This window comes from Cyanistes caeruleus, chromosome Z, assembly GCF_971803275.1.
Source record: "Cyanistes caeruleus chromosome Z, bCyaCae1.hap1.1, whole genome shotgun sequence".
In the NCBI taxonomy this organism is placed as follows: domain Eukaryota; kingdom Metazoa; phylum Chordata; class Aves; order Passeriformes; family Paridae; genus Cyanistes; species Cyanistes caeruleus.
In genome coordinates, this window is record NC_141732.1 from 32,029,835 (window position 1) to 32,054,477 (window position 24,643).

General features: G+C 34.1%; 1 protein-coding gene across 2 annotated transcripts in view; it reads right to left on the reverse strand.

The window, feature by feature from the left end:
- The window catches only part of LINGO2 (leucine rich repeat and Ig domain containing 2), a 487,296-nt gene that overhangs the window by 306,227 nt on the left and 156,426 nt on the right, over positions 1-24,643 (reverse strand). For both annotated transcript variants that reach the window (XM_086869686.1, XM_086869687.1), the window contains one exon: positions 10,268-10,348. The gene's annotated coding sequence lies outside the window, so the exon portion shown is untranslated. The remainder of the gene's footprint in view (positions 1-10,267; positions 10,349-24,643) is intronic.

Genomic DNA, 24,643 nt, shown 5'->3' on the forward strand with positions numbered 1-24,643 from the left:
CAGAACTGTGCAGAACTGCCTTATGGAGTTCAGAAGAGGTTCCCTAGTTAGACAGAAACATCAGTTATATAACTAAAGGCTTATCTCAAAACCTTTCCAGATTCCCTTAAATTTTTGAAAGGTCTCTTTTGAGTGCTTTTGTTTACCATTTAGATATATAAATGCCAAAAGATTCTATTGTATTAAATGCTCTTTAAAAAGTGTGTGTCAGAGACAGAAGATTAGCTGGAAAATATACAAAACAAGGGGTGGGTATTTTTCCCCCTGATGATTGTCATTCCAAAACATGATAAGTTTTTTATCACTTTTCATATATGCAACAATTATAGTTTATATAGGAATATAAGGACTAAAACTCTGCAGGACACTATATTCTCAGTGGTGTTTCCCATCACCAAATAGGACACAGTTAGAAGAATCATAATAGCCCTACACTTGTCTAGGCCTCTGTGTCCTTTAAAGGCTACAGAAATGCAAGGCCTTTACTTTTTAGAGTCTTGATTTCATCTGAAAATAAAGCTTATATTAATGGCAATAATGTAACCAGATGCGTTTTACCACACAAAACTACCCGGGTAATTCTGTGTTGTCTTTTTTTTTTTTTTAACATTTCTGTATGCACTTGACATTTTTTGAGAATTATCTTAAAAGGAAGGATAAATTATTTAAAAACATTAAATGTATTCAAAAGTACAATGTGCTTACTCTGAAAGACCTGAAAAAGAGTGTCTCCAAAGGCAAAATTATCTAAGTACTTTCCAAAAGTTATTAATTCAAAATTCATTGCTCTGCTAAATACATATTTCAGAAACCACAAAATTTTACTTCTTATTCCATTAGCTTGTTTCTTATTGAGTATACTGAATGTATCACAATGCTAAATACACAATGGAGATAAAAATCCCAGCATTTTAACTGGAAATACATTATTAAAAGATTATGTAAGAGAAGTATGGTAATTTAATGGACAGATGTTTAATTGATAACACTAGGCATTGTAGTAAAGAGAGAACTTATACTAATGCCAACTTAACTATTTATGTGGGTTTTCATCTGAAGTATTTAGCTTTTTCCTTTATGCAGCAGCCTCCAGAAGAAAAAAATAATTTTGGAAACAAAACCCTCATCTGGTTGAAAAGGAAAAATTCTTCCTCTGATCACTGTAATTGCACTTATGATTTTCAGTTTCAGTCTTTAGGCATGACACACACCAGTCTCTACAGGCAGCTGGTTTTTTTGGAACCAGCGTTCACAACTGGTGATCACTCATTTGCTTACAGGTACGAACCAAATCTTCCATGTGTTTCTCCAAGATGAGTTGGACAGGAGCACAAGTGCAAAGTAATGTAATCCCTCCAGACAGACTCCAACAGGGCAGACACAACTTTATGACAGAGTCCTTCAGAGGACTTCAACTTTATTCACAACTGCTTTGAAAGTAACCTGATACACTCATTTCTGAAGACAGCGAAAAACAATGCCTTAGAGCTTGCAGTTCCCTATGCTGGTCTCAGACACTCTCAAAGAAATCTTGGTTATGTTCAAGGGTTCACATAATGCTGGGGTGACAGCACTGAAATTCTTAATTATTTATGCAACTGAAGGGAAAGCAATGAGAGATGGAACAGCCTTCACAGCATCTCACTATCTGACAGACATACAGACAACTACAGAAATTGTCTGCTGACTGAGGGTAAAATGAATTTGAGGCAAAAACTGGAATTCAAACAGCAGGAGAACATCCCAGAACCTGGTCAGTTCATAAAGGAAGAAAAAAACCTTTTCTGACTACCAAAAAATTGTGTTGTAGTTAGTAGACTAGAATCTCCAATCCACTGCCACTGTAAATTTTCTACCCGTCAATTACTATTTTACTTAAACTGAGTGAGCTGCATATTTAGTGACCTAGAAAATGTGTCTTTCTCCACAGGAGGCAGTTCTGCTAACCATTATCCATCTACCTGCTGCTACATGCAAAATATACATTTTGCTAACAACAGCAACTATTTTATTCTGTTTCTGCACACTGCATATCATCTTCGTAAATTAAATCCCATAAACATGCTCAGCAGAGCTGAGGAGCTCTATAATATGGTTAAATGAAGTTAGAATGTTATCACACCACATAATTTACAGCTCAAAAAGTGTAAGCTCTTCACACCCAAAGTATGGAGCAACCTTCACAGTTGTACAGTTTAGATAATGTGAAGGATTTTTGCATAGTTAGAATCAGAATCTTAATGCAAATGGATCAGGTGCATTAATCAGAATGGCTTCCACTCAAAGTTCAAAGGTTATTTTTTCTTCTGAGAAATTTACTTTTCTCTTCAGGTTTATTAACCTGTCATCTTGGTCAATTTTGCCAAAATTGACTCTCACTGGAATCCCACTGGCATTCTTTTATACTACAACTTAATTCTGCATTTCCTCTATATCCTGTCTTCTTTCTATTACCTCCATTTAAAAATTCTGATCACTTTCATCTTCACTGACATAATTTTAAGATGCTATGCAGCTTTTTTAGCCCCTGCACATAGATATGTTTAATGTATTTTTTCCCCCCAGGGCTACTCAAGCATCAGAAGTATGATCTCACTACCTTCTGGGGCTTTAATTATTTGATTTTTATTTTTTTTTCCTGTTCTGCATCATGTTACCATTGCATTGCACAAATGCATGCTTTTTCACAAGAGCACATAGTGATAGCACAAGGGGTAATGTCTTTAATATGGAAGAAAGAAAGAAAGTTTAGATTTGAATCTTAGGAAGAAATCCTTTACTGTGAGGGTGGTAAAACAGTGGAAAAGGTTGCCTTGAGAAATTGTGGATACCTCATGCCTGGGGAATTGTTCAAGGTCAAATTGGATGGGGCTTTGACCAACTAGATCTAGTAAATGGCATCCCTGCTCATGAGATTGGAGCTAGAGGGTCTTTAAATTACTTCCCAAAAAAAACCATTCTATGATTCTACACTGATTCTCTGATTATAGTGTATGTTACAAGTCCAGTTGCTATTTCAAGCACCATAGATTTCTTGAAAATTTTTGATTAAAGTCATAAAAGCCAAAAGTTCTGTTTTTATCAAAAGCAGCTCTTCTTCACAAGGAGTCAGTTGTCCAATTATGAAGAGCTACTTTCCTTTAAAGGGTGATTCATGAAAAAGTGGGAAATTGGGACACTGTAAATAGCATGAAGTAGCTAGATGAATAAATCTGGATGTGATCAATTGTGATATTTTGAAAATGAGGAATCTCCATCATTAAAAAAAAAAATCTTCCCTAAAAATAAGAGTGGTTTTCATATTAAAGGGGGCAAAGGAAGCAAAAGAAAAATTAGACCGTGCATAAGACAAGCACAGTTCTAGAAGCACCTGACCGTACCTCTAACCTCAGTGGCTCAGTATGTCAGTACTACCAAGGAATTCTGGTGGTGACAGGACTGAGTCATCTGGCTTGTCTTAAATTATGCTTCTGAAAGAAAACATTCAATGCAAATGCCATAATTAATAAAAAACATAGCACTAAGTATTTGGATAGTGTGCTGTGAGCTGTAAGGGAACACACAGGCATAAGATGCCTAGATAATTTTAGGATGTGTGTTCTCAATTTCCTTCACTACATACCATTGTAGGTCTTCTAGGATTTTTTGCATGAAAATAAATGGGTTGGGTGCATTTAGTTTAAGTTTGATTTTGGTTTGGGTGACTTGATTGTTGTTTGTGGTTTTTAGTGATTTTTTTTTTGGTGTGAGTAGGTTTTTTTACTTTTTACAAGATCTAAGTAGCTGTTAGCTTTCTATGGATATTGTAAATATCAATTCTAAGGTAGAGACCATATAGCTGCCACTTTTTTTCCCTCTCTCCTCATAATATTTGTTAAATACTTACTGATTTTCTAGCACAGTGTAGGAGATCCTAATATTTTGTGACTGAAATTAATAGATGCATTTTTGGTTCCTGAATACTATGTGAAGGATGTTACTGCATGCAACAAGCTTCTCCTGGATTTTGATATATCTGGTATTGTTTTTAAGGCAGAGCAAAATTAAAGAATATATCATAGTAACAAAAAAAAAATCATAAATATTTTCACTCTGAAAATGTTCAAATGAATAAAAGTGGCAACTTCTATAAAGTTTTCCATCAAAAATATTTCAAAATATTTCTTTGATGAGCTTCAATGTAGAGTCAGCAGAATTTCCAAAATAGGTCTAAGGGTTATCATAGTTTCTCATAAATTATTATAATTTCAGAGATAACATGATTTATATTAGTTTAAGATACTAATTTTCATGACAAATTTGACTTTAATGAAAATGGCAAATTTATATATACACAGTAATACTGCAGAAATATCCTGCTTTGTACCATGATAGTCTTTGATTCTGAAAGGCATCACTGTTTTATTCAAAGAGTCATAGAAAGAGTTCAGTTAGAAGAGTCCTTAAAGATCATCCCCTTCCAAAATCCCAGTGTCCAAAGGAAAATTAAAATAATACAGTTCTTGATTTGCTCCCTTTTCTCCATTCATCCCATCTTCCAAATGAACCTTTATGTCCAACAGAAACACTGTCTAGGCTAACAGGACATCAAGGAAATTAAATGGTAACTGCTTCCTGCTTAATGTAAATGACTATTTTTAGAGTGAACTCATTTAAAGAAATGGTATGAGAGCTCTCCTTTCCTTGGAATCTTTAAATTAAATCTATTCTGATTTTGTACAATTGTTTCCAAATTATTTTTTCCCATTAGAGTACCAAATTTTGTAGAGAAATTATATTGCAGACAGATTTCAAATGTATGCACGCATTTGCACGGACAGAAACAGCTTTATGTGTGAAAAAAAAATAATTTTGCACTGATTTCTTCTGCATACTTACTAGACTGACTTCAAATAATGGCCTTCAAAAGGTGTCAGTATGCTTCAGAGAGAGAACACCAGATTCAGCACAGGTACTCTAAACAAAGTGCAAGAGTAATCTTGACAAAATCTTGATGACCCTCTATGAAATTTGAAGATATTCTTTTTCTTAGCCTCTATTTAGAGATAAAGAAAGGATGATGATGCTCCTTTATCTCAAAATTTTCATTAAAGTACCTTTATTTTCCTGAGATGATTTATTTTTTATTGTTTCATATTCACTCCTCATTCTTCATGCTTTTAAGAATATTGTGACATTAGAATTTTCGGTACTGACCTTTACAGTGACAGCACTTCCAAAAGACTATTGCAGAAAATACCATTTTCTAAGTTTAGACTGAATACCCTTAACTCCCTTTCCATGTCCCACACAGGCCAACAAGTGTGAAATGTAGCTTGTCTCCTCAAGTGCTTTCTCAAGACGTCTTGCATTGCCTTACTTGAAAGCTCTATTGACCTACAGCTCTCGTTCACACGACTGGCTCACCTGCTCTTCTTTGCACACTCAAGGGCTTTTTAACAGATTTGAGGCAAGGCTTTCCCAGGGAGCTGGCAGAGCTCTTCACTGTCTTTCACTTGACTCTAGCTTTTCAGCATCTGCTGTTCCTGGACTTTCAGGCCTGAGGTCTCACGTTATTAAACATTCCCTGGCAAAATGTCCAATGCACATAAATAAAATGAGGCAAAAGATGATTATGATTACACTTAAAGGTGTAGTGACTCCACCTTTCTATGTCTAAGGATGATTTAATTCATAGTGAGGCACTAAACAAGGATGAAATAAAGCTCTGAAACTTGTTTTTCAATACTGGGGCTTAATGTTCATGTCAAAAGCTTTTGTACAATCCCTAGTGATACTGAAAATATTATACCAGAAACCACAGCTACATTAAAAATGGAGATTATGTAAATGAATATAAGGTGTCAAACTGTGGTCAGCTATATAGTTATTAAAAATCTATATATCAACAGGCTGCTGTTATATAAGAGATTTTTTTTTTTAACACAGAATTTTAGAATGGCCTAGTTTGGAAGGTACATTAAAGATTGTTGAGGATATGGTTTGGTTTGGTTTGGCTTTTGCCAGTCAGGAATTGAAAATCACTTTTGGGGATGCAAATTCTTCTCTCAACATCAAAATAAACCAACCCACTCAGTTCAGTTTTAGAGAGTTACATAGATTATCTTGCTAAAGTCTCCTTCTACCTTTTACTTTAGCTCTGGTGTCATCCTTTTATTGACAGTAATAGTATACAAAGTTATTGTTTCTTTTCCTGCTCATATACTTTCTGATTAATGAAATGCAGCACAGTATTTTATTGTGATGAGCTCTCATTTCAAAATTCTATACCAAAGATTGGTCTGCAATGATAAAAATGCAAACCTGAAAGATTTAAGGATGCACAGTAGGGCTATGAGTGAGGCATGAAGGAGTCAGGAAGGACTGAATTAACTGTTTCAACCAACATACAAAATCTAAAATGGTGCATTAAGACAGAAAATGGAAGCATATTGACATTGCTGCTAAAAGATGATAGCAGATCTTGTAGCTTTTCCTAAAGTGTCTTTATCTTCTGCAAAACACAAGAAGTGTCTTCAGATTAGTTGAATGACAAAGCTTCGCTACATTTCCAGGCATAAAGAAAATATGTTGTTATTTGTTGAATGTAACTTTACTTTTTCTGGTAGATAGCTTCTCTAAGATTTTTGTTCAGCTCTGCTTAACTCTTCTAAAACAAACACTGAGGTTAAGTTTCTATTTTCCAACCAGAAATTCTAGTACCCTGCAAATGTAGATATCACTTGATATTTGGAGAGACCAGGGAAGAAATTGGAATGTCTTCGTGCTCAAAAGACCTTGTTTGCTGTATATCAGGTTTAATCATCTATTGGTTATATTGGAATGTGGATACCTAAAGTCCATGGTCTAAAGCATATTGCTGACTTCCATCTGGAAAATCAAGACTCATTAAACTTAAGGACTCCCAAATAAATCCTAACATTTATTTAAAATCCAAGTGTAACATGGAGTATAACTCCATGTAGAACTCAAAGTATGCAGATAACTGCATAGATAACAGCACAAGATAACACCACAAAAAAATGAAATAGATTGTTTTAATTTAATCCTAGCAGTTTCAAGAATCAGCAGGTCTTGCATCTCCAGTGCAAGCAATGACATCTCTAAGTGACTTTTTGAATGTGCATTTTAAATTTAGAAGAAGCCTGAATTTTATTAAACCAATCCCTGGACAAGTACTTTTAATTTAATTAAAAAGCCTAGATTTGGGGGTTAAAGAGAAGGGAAAAGTATACAATCATCCAGAACTTTTTGTGTTCTCCTCTAGGAGTGTTCAAGACACATATTTTCTTCAATGTATAGCCACTAACCCATCAAATTCAGGGAATTTACTCAAGAAATGCAGAAATTCAAGTATTAGAAATATGAGTCAATATAGAAATTTTTGGAACTGATAGTAAATTATTTCTATACACTTACTGCACTGATGAAAAATTTAGCTACATCTGGTAATATAAAAATTATCTGTCACCCTGGTAGGCTGAAACTGAGGGCTGGAAGGAAAAATCAGTTCTTACAGTAGTGTGGACCACTTAGAGAAGGAAACTAAGTTAATCTGCCTGTAAAAACACACCATCCACAGCCATAGTCAGATAACACCATCTCTCATCTAATTTTATTTTATTTGAAATGTCCCAAGCACAAAAATATATAATATTTCCTCAAATGAAAAATTTCAGTTCATCAAATAGTGTTCTCTTGTCTCTTTTGGGAATAAATAAATATGTATTGACATGCATGTGTGAAATAACCTTTCTTTTTTTCCTTTCTTTTTTCCTGAAATAGAAAGAGTCAGTACACCTATTGGTATACAATGCTTTACAGTAGCACTTAGTATAATCTAGATCAGAGACGTTCTTGAGACGTCTAAAACCTACTCAGGGAGGTTTGTATCATCAAATGGAAAGTACAGAGAAAACTTTCACAGCCTCATTTTATGGAAATTCACAGATGTTATGCACTGTGCATCCCAAATTCACCACAAGAATGTTAGGAAAACAAGTTGAATAGGCAGTAATGAATCTTTTCAGAAGGATGAAAACAAAAGACAGAATGAAAGACAATTTACTTCCAATAGTTCCTCGAGCCTCTTTTAAAAATAGAGTATCAAATTACAACTCTGAACCTACCCTTTTGTTTGATTAAAAACATCTCATTACCCCATGCAAGCTCATCATCATAAAGACATATTAGTCTATTCTTACTGGGAGTGACTTATTGCTAAATTCAAATTGAATATTGGTGTTTTGCCATTGAAATGCCAATACCAAAAATTGTATGTAAGTCATTGGAATCAATGGCACCTTCAGATTTAATTACACACACAGTCAAAGGAAACCCAGTAAGTTAAACATGGTTATTGTGCATAAAAAGTCATAATAGTATTTTTGAAGAAAATAAATGCATATATTAAAATAAAACATTATATTATTTTTGTGCTTTCTATCTTATATTAGCTACAAAATTATCATATGTGATGCAGAAAGAGCATCTTAAGCCTGCTCTTATGTCACCTATAGATGCTTTGGAAATTCTACTTACCACTTAGACTTTCAGTTCTTTTGCTGTCATTCATCACAATATATTCCAATTCTTCAAGTATTTAAGTACATTCTTAACTTTCCATCAAACACAATGCAACATAATCACGGAAACTGTGATTAAACCCTTGCAAAATTATATCTTTAGCCATCAGACTTCTGACTGCTTGTGTTTTTCCCACTTCTGCTGGCTTTGTAAACTCAAGATGAAAGAAACCTATGTACCACAACATGATGTCTGGGGAAGTGCACCAGCACCACTTTGAAACATCATATCCACTACACTTTTCTGACAAATCTGATTGTAAAATGCCTAACTACCTGCATGGAAAATAATTGTGTTTGGTCTGTTCCTAAAAACTGGAAATTTTCTGCCATTTCTCCATTTCTAGCAGTTAAAAGACAGGTGACAAAGCTGGCCAGACACTTATTTTTTTTTTTTTTTTTTTTATAAATGTATTCCATGTTCAGAAGGAGCCCTGAAAGAAATGCTGCTACTTTTCTTTTTATAAGCACCACCCACCATCTCCTAGCAGGGTTTCGCTCAAGCAAAGGCTGAGTCACTTTTCTTTTCCCTTTTCCTTCTAAAGAAATACAATATATTAAAATTCACAGCCTTGGGGATCAGCTTGTTAATCAAATGCTGAAAAGTAGAATATTCAATCCCCCGTTCCAGGTGCTGGGAAAGCTGCTGATTTTATTTTTCAAAAAGTACAATTTTCCACCTTGAACATGCAAGTGCTCCTAGTGGCACTACTGTCAAGAGGAGGTAATTCTTTTTCCCAGCAGAAATCTGGAGTGGCTTTTGCATAGGTTTTTGTTGAATTCTTTACCAAATATAAGGGGAGATATTTTAAAAACTTACTTTCACCATGTCTAAAAGAGCAAAAATGTCCATTTTAGTGGTAAAAAGACTAGAGCAGAAAGTTCCTTCCTAAATATTATTAAGAAAACTTCAAAGATAAATTTCAGAGATGGGACAAGAAAATGTCAAAGGAAATAGTCACATTAAGCCTAGACCCTTAACAAGAGCTGAGGAAGGTATTCAGGTTAAAATTTGCTTGGTAACATAAGTTTTCTGGTAGAACCAGCAGCCATCCACTGTAATTAAAATAAAGTCATGATAACAAAACAAGCCAGCTTCCCTGAGGTATTCTGAATTCTAGAAAACTCGATTTTCTGAATATATAACATGATTACCTTTTAGCTATTAGTATTAAAAGCTATGTGTAAGATCAGGAATAAGAATCTCTTACTTAAAAAACTTCATAGCAATGAAAATTGAAAACATACACCAGGGGCCTCAAGAATCACTTTTAGTCTTCCTTCTAATAAAATCAGGAATAAACACTGCATCCTCAATAAACAAACAATACAGAGAATACATATTGACATAATACATGCATCCACATTCATCTGAATAGTTTTTTCTTTCACTCAGATTCATGAAAATATTTTAAAATAACTCAGAAATTCAAAAATAACTTAGAACTTTCCATACTTTTCCTTTCTTCCTGAGAGTGAGGCTTATTTGTGAATAAATACAAAGGAATTAATTGCATTTCTTTAAAGTTGTAAGGGTATTCTAGTACGATTCACTGCTAAAAGTGTGGATTAAACACTAAGCAAGGGTATTTTGTTTAAAACCTAGAGGTACTATAGGGTCATTTTAGACATTTGAAATTTTAATAGCATACAATTACAGTCAATTAAAATGGAACATTTACCTTGCAAACCAGGTTCCATAGATACAAGCAGGAAAGACAAAAGAGTTTTCTGCCAAGTTTTCCAGCTCTACTGCTCACTTACTGAAAAAAATTAAAAAAAAAAAAGGAATAAAATTTATTTAGTCATAAGTTGTACAGAGCTTTTTGAAATGTTGATACTTTCAAAGCAAATGCCTGGAGACATTTTAAAGTGATATTTAGCTCCTGTCAAAAAAGGAATAGAAAAGATTGTCAGAGCCATAAATGTGTCTGCTAAGGTAAATAGGGTTAGAGGCAATTGAAACCTCCTATAAACACCAAAAAATAGCATGCACTCACTGGCATTCAAGGGGAGCAGGCACCTGTGCTGCCTATGGAAGGATAGGGAGACACTTATAGGGGATCTGAAGGTGAAACTTACAAAACATTAAACCTGAGTGGTGACAAAGGGAAAAAGAAATCGCTTTAACAGTAGGATTAAGTGTTTTTCTCTGCTCGTGACAGACCTCGGCACCTCCACAGATTTCTCCATCCATGTCTCCAACTCCATAGTAAGAAAGGAGGGTTTTAGAATGTCTTGCAATATTGAATTAAAATCTAAAATTTCCATTTATTTTAACAGGACAGATTAAGAAACATCTGTATTACACAGTGAAGGTTGAGGAGCTAAGAACAGTTCTGAATCACATATGTGACAGGACCAGAACAAGCCTGAAAGAACCACAGATTGCTTGATAACCCAGAACTACACTGATGCCAAAGACTATTAATGACTATGCTATTTTAAAATTAATGAAAAATTCCATAAATTCTTTTGATCAACATGTCCCACACAAGCTTTTTAGAAAAACCAACCAAAATAACAAAATTATTCTTCTTTTCGCTATATACAAATTACTTGTCCAAGACTTTCCCAATGCATGAAAAAGATGACCCTGTATGTCTGCATAAAACACATTGTGATCTGACTGAGATTATTCTGTAAACTGAAAAACATGATGTAAAAAAGAAATAAGACTATTATTTAAAATATGCTTTTATTAGGCTTTATTAGGTCTATTATATTAGCTATAATATAAATATACAACACCCACAGGAAATATTAAATAACTCAAGTAAACACAAACTTCATGATAAAATATAATATTTTATCTAACTCTCATTCAACCAGCTTGTTATGTGGTATACAAATATGTTAGTTAATTCAATCATTTTATGTTGTACTTTATGGTTTCTAATGGCCAAGGTAAATGGACTAATAGCTAAATTGCAGAGTACATCTATAACATAAGGAATTCATGCAATTTGCAGAAGCAGTCTTGAAAGGCAGCAATGAACTGTCAGACCACCAGGGTCTGGAAGAGTCTCCACTAAACACAAATATTTCCCTAGAGAAGAAGTTGGATTGCATATTCACCAAAACTGTAGTTTTGGCATGACATTTGCATCAATTCTCTGTTACCTCCCTAGGAGATCATCTCCAGAGAAAATGGAAAACTTATTTAAACTCACAGCATTTATTTTTTTTTTTAGGTTTTCTCTTCCTAGAGAATTGTAACCATTTATTGATTTTGCATTATTTTCCCTTGAATCCTTCTCTGAGTTAACACACAGTGGATTGGAATTAGAAGGGGAAAAAACCCCCAGAAAACAAAATAATTAAAAAACAACCCAAACAAACACAAACACAAAATCTCCACAAATAAACCAATTCATCATGTCTCTAATTTTTTTCTTTTGTTTATGCTGAAGCCAAAGGGAAATATTTTAAGTACTGTAGTTGTTTCCCTTCACCTTCTGTTGGACATACAACAAATGTAAAATAAGGGTGAGCATGAGCATTTGGAAGCTGAGAGGATTAAACTCTGAACCCTGCTTTATATTCTAACCTTCAAATAATATTTAAATATCAGATCTAAACAGGAAGAAACAGATTGTCAGGAAGTTCCACATGAAGATGAGGAAGAACTTCTTTCCTGTGTGTATGCCCCTTACACATGGTCCAGATGGTCCAGAGAGAGTATGGAGGCTCTCTCACGGGAGATATTTAAAAACAGTCTAGATGAAGTACCATGTGCTCTGGGATGACCTTTCTTGAGCAGGGATATTGTACTAGTTGGACCCACTGTGGGACCTCCCACCCTGAACCATTCTGGGACTCTGTGATTTCTCCCCTCACCAAGACACAGCTGCAAAATGGAGCATCAACATCAAAACCTCCTCCATTACAGAAGGCCAAGGGTGAAACTGCCAAATGTTGATAATAACATCTCCATCTCATTACTAATTACTTCTGAGGGTAAAACTCAAGTGGTAGGAGAGGACTAGAGGCAATGCAATGCAATACAATACAAGGTCAATACAAGAGGCTGTTAGGGAAGGTAAATTTTTCTGTGGCAGGAAACAGTTCCTCCAGAGATAAGTGATTGCCTGATAGGTGAGTCACAGAGGAACTAATCAGTTTCCCCAGCTGCAGGATATCACCAATATCTCACCTTAAAACAGGCTGCCCTTGGCCCCAAGCTGCTCTTTAGGTGGTACAGAGCTGGCACTGGGGAAGCACACAAACTTACCAACCAGCTGTGGAAATGGAAGAGGATAGTGAGTGCCAGTGCATGTACACATCGAGAAAAAAGGCAATCACATCAGACAAAAAAAGTATTGTGTACCCCTCAGAAACAAGATCTGTGAGTCCTAGAGAGCTGGTGTTAGGAGGGAATCAACTTCATTGTCAAGAAAAATCTTAAACATCAGAATTATTGTGAATGGAAGGAATAAAAAATAGAAAATACGAATATACAAATAAGTTGGAGTGACTTTCACAATTTTCTACAAAATATTTAGTGGCACTAAAGAGACAGATGGTGTTTTATTAATACCTATTAGAATAAAAGTCCAAAATAAAGTAAAATATGAATTTCATTCATGGACTGTGCATGGAAAACACAGAACGTTTTTCCCTAGATGCTGATTATCCTAGATTTTTGAAGGAAAAATTATCTGCAGGAGATCCCCTCTGGTAACTCTGGGATATTTTATCTAAATTTGTCTTTTGCAATAGCGCATGTGCAACCTTAATTAAGATATTGCTTTAAGGAAGAGAAAAACTGTCACTAAAATCACAGTGAGAATATAAAAATATCAAAATCAGTAGTTATCAAAACTAGAAGTCTTTAAGGCACACTGCACAGGCACAGCCTGGAAATATTGAAGATTTCATGGGATTCTTTTGAGCCATATGACAAGCATGTGAAACGTACTAAGACAGTCTTGTCCTATGATCAGACTATAAACATGAGCATAATGAAATTAAGTCATGTGATCTACATTGATCTATATTGAAAATGTTGAAATACAAGCAAAAAAATGACTGCTAATACTGCAGAAAAAGAAATACATCAGATTTATAGAAGGATGATCTAAATCAGAAGAAAGAAGATTCTTCAGATCCATATATTGAAAATATAATTAACTAATTTTATATTTAAATTGGAGTAGTCTTTCAAGAATAAAATAAATAAATTCTTTGTACAATAAAGTTTGTAAGGATAGTGGCCATATTTTTCTTTAGATTAAATCACAGTTCAGGATTTTTAAAAGATTCCAAAGAGTTGTTACCCAACATGTACTGAGGAGAGGAAGAGCTGGTTTTTAAATCTGTTGTAGCTGAAGATATTATCTTATAATGTATGTTTCTTGTCAAGCATTAATGATTTGAAGATAAAAAGTTTTCACATATGCTTAAGGCAGGCAATGGTTTTAGTTGTTTTTTTTCTTCCTCTACTTTTGTTTGTTTGTTTGTTTTTGTTTATTTGTTTGGTGGTTTTTGTGTTTTATTTTTGTTAGGTTTCTTTTTTTTTGTTTATTTTGACTTGGTTTATTTTTTTTATTTATTTTTTTTTTAATTTAACACGTTTTAAGTTTCTTACAGTACATACATATTAATCTTAGAGAGAGTTTTTTTAAAACATAAACAAACTATCCAATAAAAAATGCAAACTATGTGGGACACAGATATCACACTTTCTCTGAAAGCAAATCTCAGAGATTTGGTATTGAAAAAATTTAATTAAAAAATATCTGCTGCACACCAAGGTCTTCAAACAAGACCTTTGAGAGTCAGCATTAGGAATAGGTAGCAAAACCTTTCAAAACATTGCTGCTTTTAGTACACTTGGTAAATTGTGCCAGGGCACTGTAACTCAAAAACTGCTGTTTATTCTGACTTCATTGCCCTATCCCAAGCTAAGAGGAGTTTCAGAGAGACACAAAGGAAGTTTAGCTTCCTGAGTGTGGACATTACACTGAAATATCCACTCCTTCCTATGAGGAATTAAAGGGTGTACTATCCTCTGTAGGTGTGTAGTCACACTTTAGAACTTCAGATACTAAACGACAAAATACTGGTAATTACAAAACCAGATGTATTGAGTTTAAATTTCAGAAAAATAGATAAAATTTCAATGGAAAAATCCTATGGATGCTTTAGCACTGAAATAAAATGTCTACGGGAGCTAAATCGGAACCTCCACTATTTCCATCATTGTAAAACATGGGTAAATATCTATCAGAAATCACACATATATAGCCAGAAGACATCACTTGGGGAGGCCAGTGGGTAATGTACTCTCGAGAAACCATCCAACTCATCTTTGATGGAGTTATTATTATATTTTTATTATAATATTATAGTATTATATTATTATTTTATATATCTATATTTATTTTTATATATTTATTATTTAATAATATGATTTATATTATATTATTTTCAATAATTCCTAATAATTAAACAATACTAACTAGATATACATTTGGGTTCATTTAATATTTAATTTTTATTTATTAATATTTAATATTTAACATCTGATCTGAAGTATGAATACATCATCACTTTATTTCAGGTATCAGAAGTAACCAAAAGTGAACAAAGGCAATATTTTCAGGTTTAAAATCATGACAAAACTGGAAAAAAGTCAACATTTCTCTTTTCAAATATCCTCAAGATTTATATCATCATCAGTTACTAAAGTTCCTATTTTAATGATATGTATGAGATTTTTGAAAACGAAAAAAATTTAGGTTTTTGAAGCCAAAATATAATCTCATTTCTTTTCCACAAAACCCATATAAATTTGTGAATGCTTTTGTTCAAAGTCAAAAATATGGAAGCATTCTGCAATAAAATAATTAAATTCTGCCATTCTCTTAATTTTTCATCAACCTTCAATTAGAATGAATGCTTACTAAGTCTAATGTTTAAGAACTGTTATAGACAAAAGTGATGTGAAAAAGTTTATGGTCTTTGTAAAATAGTTACTTCCAAATACTTATTTTCTATGACTTTAGAAATTTACTAATTTTCTAATTAAAGTCGCAATGTTTGGTCACTATTAAAATGTTGCAAATAAAATTCAAAATAATAAAGAAATTAAAGCAAAAAGCCTTTACTACAGGATAAATGTCAAAGTGTGACCTGAAAAAAACCATAATCATCTGACTCTCTCCTTTCAGTGCTTGTTCTCTTTGCCATCAAGAGCATTACTCCATAATGACCACACAAGTGTTAATTTGATTCCTCTTCCTACCCTTAAAGTGCTCCTCAGGTTTACATCTACCTGTCAAAATCAACTTATATGTGTCTGGAAAATCAGAAGGCAGATTTCTTAATGTCTTATCGATATATATATACACACCATCTTTAAGGTTTTTATTTTTATCTGTGCTATTCCAAACATTAAGGTAACTAATATAGATATATGCCTCCTACTCAAATCTCTCACCAACCCATCTCACTTCCTTGAATGGTGGATGAAACACTGCTTGGTGTGTTACTCATTGACAAAATTACAGCTATTAAGAATTCCCTAAGGACAGGCAAATATTCTGAATATTTCTTGCAATGAAGTATCATTATCAACTCCCTTCCAATAACCTGTAGCACCATGTCAGGTATGTTCTCTTACAGCTGAGAATACCTCATGATGGACCAATGTTCAGCAAACCACTCTTATAATTTTGTTTAATTTTGGAGACCTTTAGGAGTAACTAGTTAAAATAGCAGGAATTATTACATCAGTCTCTTAGGAGAAATAATCTCTTTTTACTATGAATAGTGGGAAGACACACAGTCTTATATGAGCCAAAGACTTGATAAAGTCAATTCAAAACTGGCAGAGTTAAAGTTTAATATGTCAAGCTAAAAAAAAGACAAGCAAAATATCTAAAAGGCTCTGTACTCACACCATTTAACATTCAATCATCATTTTTAACTGTAGGTTTCAATCATAGAGAGTTTCACAGAATGTTTTATTTTCTTGCATGATAGCTAGTTCAAAGAAATGCTCTTGGGTAAAAAAAAAAATGTTAATGAAAGTATATGATGTATATTAAGCTGTTGCAACAGCTTAATATAATTTTTCCATTTTTAGTTCTGCAAATAGAATTTGTCACAAGATAAAACAAAATAATAAGCCCTTTATTAAAGAGTGTTTGCCTTTTCAACCAGATAGTTGTTGAGATAGGAAGACATGAGAAATCAAGAGAACAAGTATTAGAAAAACTTTAATTTATATGAGAATAAGTTCAACAGGACTCTCGTATTTTCTATGTGACTATAATCTGTGTTTCTCAAGTGCCTCCCACACCTCTAGCTTTCCTGCCTCTATTATTTACAAAAACAATATTGTTTCCCATGACATAATGCTTATTTTTTGCATAACAATGAGTATTTAGGGTTTTTTCCCATTAAAAACCAAGGACAATTTACTGCAAAAACTTAGGGAGAAGTTCACTAAGAAAAATAAAAATAGCTTAATTTCAACTAAGGTACACAGTTACAAGAATCAACATGAGACAACAAATCCTAGAGTTAAGACACTGTTTTTTAGCTTTGATGGGTAAGCATGTTTCATCTTTTGTTACTCAAAGTTGCCCTGCTTCATTTCTACAACTGTCAAAGATAAGAAATGTGCTATTTGTTTTAGCCATGGATACAGAGGGCAATTTCAGTGCCAGTGACATGGTTTGACTAAGAGCTGCTAAAATCCATGGGGATAACCGAAGGGGGAGAACCAATGAAGAACTTGCTTTGCAGAAACTGTCTCTGCCTTACTCTGAAACAGAATCGAACTGCCTCTGAGATTGCCTTTCTCTTCCACACCCAGATTTATCCTTTTTCACAGTCATATAAAGAAGCAAGCGCCTAATTAAAAATGTTACACCTATAAATCTTCAGCATGCATACATAAGAGTTACTATGTTTTACAGCTGTCATCTACCTAAAATGTAATTGATATCTTTTGGCAATGTAAAAGAGAATATGGAACTGTCACTGTAACTAAATCAACTTTATATGAATGTTTTTACACTAAGCCAAGTGTTGTTTGACCTTGCACTTGGTGGGTGATTCAAATGCAGACCTGGTTCATTTCAGAGGACTCTGTTTATAAAACATTTGACATTCATCTTCAGGTTGGGAAGCTGAGCTCCTGCACTTAGGATCTGCAGTGGTTTCAGCAGAATTGTGATCTGGAAAAGGGTACCAACACTTTTATGATTTTCTTACCCTTTGGCAACATTACTTTCAGAGTAAGAGATCTGGTAATAAATATTTTGTAACATAGTAAGAACTTGGTGAAACTAGTGAAGCAAATCAAAACACTCTAAACTCCAGATGCTTCATTTCATGAGTTCACCCCAAAGCAAACAGATTACCATCTGGGCATATAAAAGAGAAAATAAAATATACACTTAAAGCAGCCTGTGCTTGAGTACAGTGTGTGTGGTATGATCTAACATACTATGAATTAGAAATGCATTCCATCTAAATGGTATTTGAGATACTACTGAAAGGCTGAGCTGATATTTCAGATGAACTGTAATATGCTTTAATTCAGCTGACAGATACTCCAATAAAATAAAATAAAATAAAATAAAATAAAATAAAATAAAATAAAATAAAATAAAATAAAATAAAATAAAATAAAATAAAATAAAATAATAAAGGCACAACACTATTGATAACATTTGGACTACTGGTTTATTTTTTCAATTAATTTCAAACATTCAGAAAATATTTTGAGGCTACTTAAAGCATATTATTTCTAAGAAAGGACTGTAGTTGCCCAAGCAAATTGAACTAACTTCCCCAAGTGGCTTTCACACTCTACTTATCCTCATGCAGGTTAAAAGCTCACTGTACAAATACTTGCAAAGCAGACCATAAATTTTTTCCTCATGACTTCTACATATATTGCCAACCTTCTTGAAAAAGTAAAGAATTTTCATAGGGCTTAGAATTTGCATTATGAAACTTTCTGTACAATAAAGGCCATGAAGAAGAATTCTATTATATTTTTTTCTACAGAAAGATGTTTTATAGCAGCCAGTAATCTGAAATATGGGTAATAATGTAAAGTGAAGCCTTATTTTGTGCCATGGACTTGCTTATTTTCTGCAAAACAGGGTGAAGGCAGCAGCAAATATTGTCTGAGTAGTGAACACTGGGAAACAAAACAGATATTTTTATTCCTGTTCTCAAAAACTCCCAGCAGTCAGTTTGGATGCAAATGTTCTCCACTGTCTTGCCAGATAAAGAAGACATGAGAATCCTGACAAATGGATGAAAAGGCTTCAGGAGGAGTTCCTTAATATGTTTACTGATTTTTACGGCAGGTATGCTGATTTTGAATTAATTCCTCTGGAATCTCTACCACTTGCCAGTATTAGAGGTACAGTACAGTGTTGCTGTAATAGATGTATTTTATATTTTAGAAATGTGAAGATCTTAATCATGTACAATCCCTGTGTTTACAAGCATATATTTCCTGCAAATTCCCTGCTGTTTATGGTGTGAACACCTCACATTCCAGTGGCAGAACAGTGACACAGATTTAGGTCAGTTTTGGCCATCTCTGCAGTGCCTACTCTGACTTCCTTTTATTTATGTCCATTACCTTTAGCATGAACCAGCATGAACATGGAACTAATTCTGCTGGACTCAGGTACTAAAATGAAATGCTGGAGTTCTTAGCCCATAGTAATCTGAGACCTCCTCCATTCTTTTTAAATATAACATAATTTCTATTAGGGGTTATCTACTTGAGGACTTTCTCACCCTTATTTTCAAGTTCTCAGTAATTATAGCCCTTATTATAATTACTCAAAGTCTCTTTGAACTTATAAATGAAACCGATTTAGAACAGATCTGGAAAAGACTATGAAGTTTCAAGCCCAGTGGAACCAGGATCACAGCACCAAATCCACAACAGGTTTCCCTGACCTTGTGATGACACTGCCTGGTATGGAAAAAGGTTTGCATGTTACAGACCTTGTGATACAATGGAAACAACTATTATAAATTTTGAGCTGATTGTTACAGTGTGAAGTTTAATGAGCTGCAACTCCTTATAACTAAAATGTCTCTTTGTCCAAATATAGGGAGACAAGAAAAATCCTGAGGATGACCATGACCTGTTGGAAAAGTGATAGTAAGCAGTAATAGTCTTATCAAAATTTGACAGGAATTAAGTGAAACTGAATTAACTCTATAGTAGCTTATAGTAGAACTGGAGAATTTATTTTTTAACCTCAAATGGCCTCAAGAAATCAATCAATCAATCAATCAGTCAATAAGTAAATAAATAAATGCATCACCAAAAAGTCTACTAGGAAATTTGATGACAACTTTTTTTGTAGATACTTTTACCAAAAAAGCATCTTTACTTAGGTAATAAGTATCAACGGCCAGTGCTAAAGTAATATTAAATATTTTTTCTTTAAAAACTGCATTATGCTCATAGTGCTATATTGATCTTTTTTCCTGTCTGTTTCAGACAGCAAAATATTTGACTGTCCTCATTTCGGGACTAAATGCTGTTTCCCTCCTGTAATGAAATAAATCTATCTAAAGGCGAGTTTAATCCAAAGAGTAATCTGTTCACTTCTGGAATGCTATCAGATCAGAACTGCATTTGCATCTCTTAAGATCCATTGCCCCCATGGAGGGAAATACAAATCAACTTCTAACTAAGTCAGAAGAAAAGTTAATTTTAAGTCAGTGAATTAAAAACTTTTGATTCCAATTAAAATAAATAAATATTCAATTTAAATTTTACCATGGAAATCTCAGAATAATAACGAATTTACATATTTTAAATTTTTGAAGAAAGAATTACTCTGATTTGATAAAAATTACTCCCTACCTAAAAATTCACAGCCATGTAATTTGAGAACGGTTAATCTTCACAACAGAAATGAACATTGTTTGTACTTTCCTGTACATAATTTCAAGGACTGGATTTTTAAAGAATATTTTAGGTGTGGTTGTATTAGAAAAATATGTGACAATCAGTATTAAAATTTTCAAATTAAAAAAATATCAATAATATTAATTTTAATAATAGTAAGAACTATTAATCCTTATGTGATATGATTTCCTTGATTTTTACCTAAAAATTTTTCACATCATTTATCTTTGCTAAACTTTCTCCAAATCATATGAATATTTTCTCCCATTTACTTGCATCTTTAGTACATTTTTTATTTTCTCGAATGAAATCAGTAGTGAAAAATAAGAGGTTCCAAAACTAGGGACAGAATAAGGCATCTTAATATAAGATATAGTAGATGGTATTCCTAGTTAATGCTGACTTTTAACTTAGCCATTTGATTTCTTTCCTATAAAAGCAGATTGACCAGATGATCTATAAGAATGTTCATGCCTCAGAAAATTAAAAACTGGAAGCAGGAACAGATGTATAAACCAGCTTTTCATTTTAAAAGCATCTGGATATTGTGGGTGTCTAAGTACTGACTGAACAGTGGGGAAAAAAACACTGTATAAGGAGGAGTTTGTTGGTTGCACACAGGACACAGGAAAGTAGTGATTTCTTTAAAAAATATGAAGCTTATTAGTTTCATTGCTGTAAGAAAACATGCAGTTGTATCCCTGGAAGGCATAACCTATGACAGGTATTTCAAGAAACTTTGGAATGCTACTCTCTGCACTTCTTGCTTTAGAGTCAATTGGGGTTTTGGATACTTGGAACACCTGGGGAATAGGCCAGTAGTCTCTGCACCTTTCATGTCTGACTAATTAAGGACAACATTTAGTGTCCTTGGTTGGCTTCAGTCAAAACCAAAATTTTAAGTAATGAATTGCTAACTGGCATTATTTAATGCAAATACATTAGTAGGTTTAGTACTTTTCTATAAAACCATTAGTTTTCTTTGCTCTTGTAAAAAAAGGAGTACAAGAGATTTTTAATAATGCATTTATGTTTTTGAGACTAAAGACCAATAAATAACTACTTTATTAAAAATAGTTTACTAATATTATTTATGTACATGTTTCTTGTCATGAGTGGAGTGAAAATGAAGGATTGTACATCTGTGTGCTGTAGTCTTTATGTGTGTAGACCTGAACAGTGTCAAACCCAAAAAGCGTGTAAGCATCACAGAAGAAGCTAAGCCATCTGCTCGACATTTGCGTAAGTAAAAATAAGTGGTTTTATCTGCTACTGTATTTTCTATCACTACGTTTGAAAAGCTAATAATACTTCCAGTATGTCTCAGACATCTGTGTTTAAAACGAAATAATAATTAATTTTACAAAATAACATTGTGCATTATTTTCCTGTGATTAATAAACATAGTTCCGTCAACACATAATGATTTAGGCAAAACAGAGGCAGCCTTTTTTAGATATGTTCTTTTACTTGATAGCAAGGCTAAAAACTCTGATTGGCTTCCTCACATTGCATAGAAGGACCAGAAATGAACTGAAACTCAGTGATTGACAATTGACAGTCAAGACTATCTTTCCATCCTAATAAAACCTAGCAAACTTGCTGATTCATATCAACTATGATATGAAGCAGAACACTAAGGTAAGAAATTGCTAGCTTTTAAGAGTTATACTTTTCAGAGTCACAATGTAACTAGACACTTCAGCAGCTTATTAACAGTTTATGAATGACTCAGAAATTCAGGCACAGAAAAATACAACCCCTTTTTAAAAGAATATTCATTCAATTTAAAAAGTGTTTAAAATACAATAGAAAAAAATCTTACTGAATTTTTCCAAATCTTAATTATAGAGTCCCATTATTTTCCATAATTAATTTACAGTTGAATAGTGTCTCTAAGAGGACATGCAAATCAGAACTATGATGCTGTGCAGAATTCCAATCATGCTTGAAAGCCCCTGATATGTCACAATAGAGAAACCTTCCTGAAAAAAATTTGACAGGAAGAAAAAACCTTTTTAAAACTTCAAATTCTGTGTTCTTGCAAAGAGAATTCAGAAACTCAATTTCTTTCTACAGTTTTAAGAATAAGTTTCTTTGGCATCATAACAAGCAATAGAACACTCTTGAGATCATTCTCTACGAAACATGTAGGTCTATATGAAATGTCCTATCTATATAAAATATCCTATGTAGTTAAGATATTTTGAATCAGAACTGTATCAGAATAGATACCTATTGCAGGGAAAAAATAAATATATTCAAAAGATGCTCAAGTTAACTTGTAAAGAAATTTTTTGTTGATAAAAAAATACATGAAATCTGTAAGATATTCCTTTCTGAATAAAGAAGAGTGAAAGTCACTGATTTTTTTATTCATAGTTCCTTTCCAGGAAGGAGTGCTATTTGCATCTTCCAGAAACGATTTGGTTTTGGAAGATTTAAGAAGTTACTGAGGCCAAACAAGAAAGCAAACACATACCCATACCATAGCACACACCTTGCCTCCCTTGCCTCCAGCTTCCTTCCCAGTTTTTTTTACATCTGCCATTACGGAGGGAGAAACTCAAACAAGTATGGTTACTCTGTTAACATACAGAGTAACCATACTTACAGAACAAAGGAAGAAAAATGAAGACCAATAGGCAGTCCTGATGCATGGTTGTTTTGTGATATTCATTATTCCTATAAATCCCCTTTAAGTACTGAAAGGCAGTATTTAGGTTTTCCTGGAGCCTCCTCTTCTCCATGGTCTATCATCTAACTCTTTCAAACTGTTCTCAGAAAAGTTGCTTTAACCCTCTGATCATTATTTCCATGGCCCTTCACTGGACCTGCTCCAACAGGTATGGACCTGTTGTCCATAGGTACGTCCATACACAGGTCCGTGTCCTTCCTGTGCTGGGATCCCAGAGCTGGATGCAGGTTCCAGGTGGGCTCTCAGCAGAGCAGAGCAGAGGGGCAGAATCCCCTCCCTCCCCTGCTGCCCACACTGCTTTGGATGCAGCCCAGGACACGTTTGGCTCTCTGGGCTGGGAGTGCCCATGGCTGGGTCATGTCCAGCCTCTCACCCAGCAGCACCCCCAAATCCTTCTCGGCAGTGCCACTGCCAGACCCTTCGTCCCCCCCATAGTGATACTGGGGGTACCCTGACCCATGTGCAGGACTTTGCACTTGCCTTTTTTTGAACTTTAAGAGAATTGCACAGGCCTCCTTTCAAACTTGTAAGAGTCCTCTGGATAGCATCCCTCCTCTTCAGCATGTTGGCCACGCCACACATCTTGGTGCCTTTTGCAGACTTTTGGGGTGAGCATTCAATCCAACTATGCCTTTGAGGAACAGGCTGATGATGATATAGGTCCTTCTGCAGACCCTTGAGAGATACCACTCGTTACTAGTTTCCACTTGGACACTGAGACATTGACTGCAACTCTTTGGACATGGCCATTCAGCTATTTCCTCATCCAGTTATTTATTATATTTATTACTCTATTTATTACTCTATTCCTCAAACTCATATCTCTGCAGGGTAATGGCAGGAGTGTTATGGGGAACTAATTCATAAGGAAGACTTTACAATTCTTTACAAGGTAGATGATGTCTGTAGCTCTTCTCTTGCCCACTGATTCCATTACAAAAGGTCTCTTGGCTGGTCAGGCACAATATGATCTTGCTGAAAATATGTTGGCTGCATCTGATCACATACTTCAGAGTACATTCCAGGAGGATTTGCTCCATGGTCTTTTATCAGTCATGGAGGCGAGACTGGCTTTTTGATTGTGAAATTGTTTTTGTAGAGTTATTCTCGGAGATTAAGTTTTTTTTTTATCCTGGGTATTGATATTTATTTCATGACATGTGGTTTTGTTATTTGTGTGTGTGGGCTCACATGAGACCTTCAGTACAACCCATTGTCAAAAACTGGCCCAGATATAGGTTTCTCAAAGCTTTATACAGCCAGGGCTTAAAACCCTTCAAAAATCTCTTCAGTAATTTCCCTTTCTGTATCTCAGATTAATGTAACTATTTTCAACGCAGGTACATTGATGCAAATTTATACAAAACAATTTAATTTTTGGTTTCTGTATGTATGTATCCAGACATATTCCACATTTGTAGTAGTGCTTAAAATCCTCCTAAATCTCTG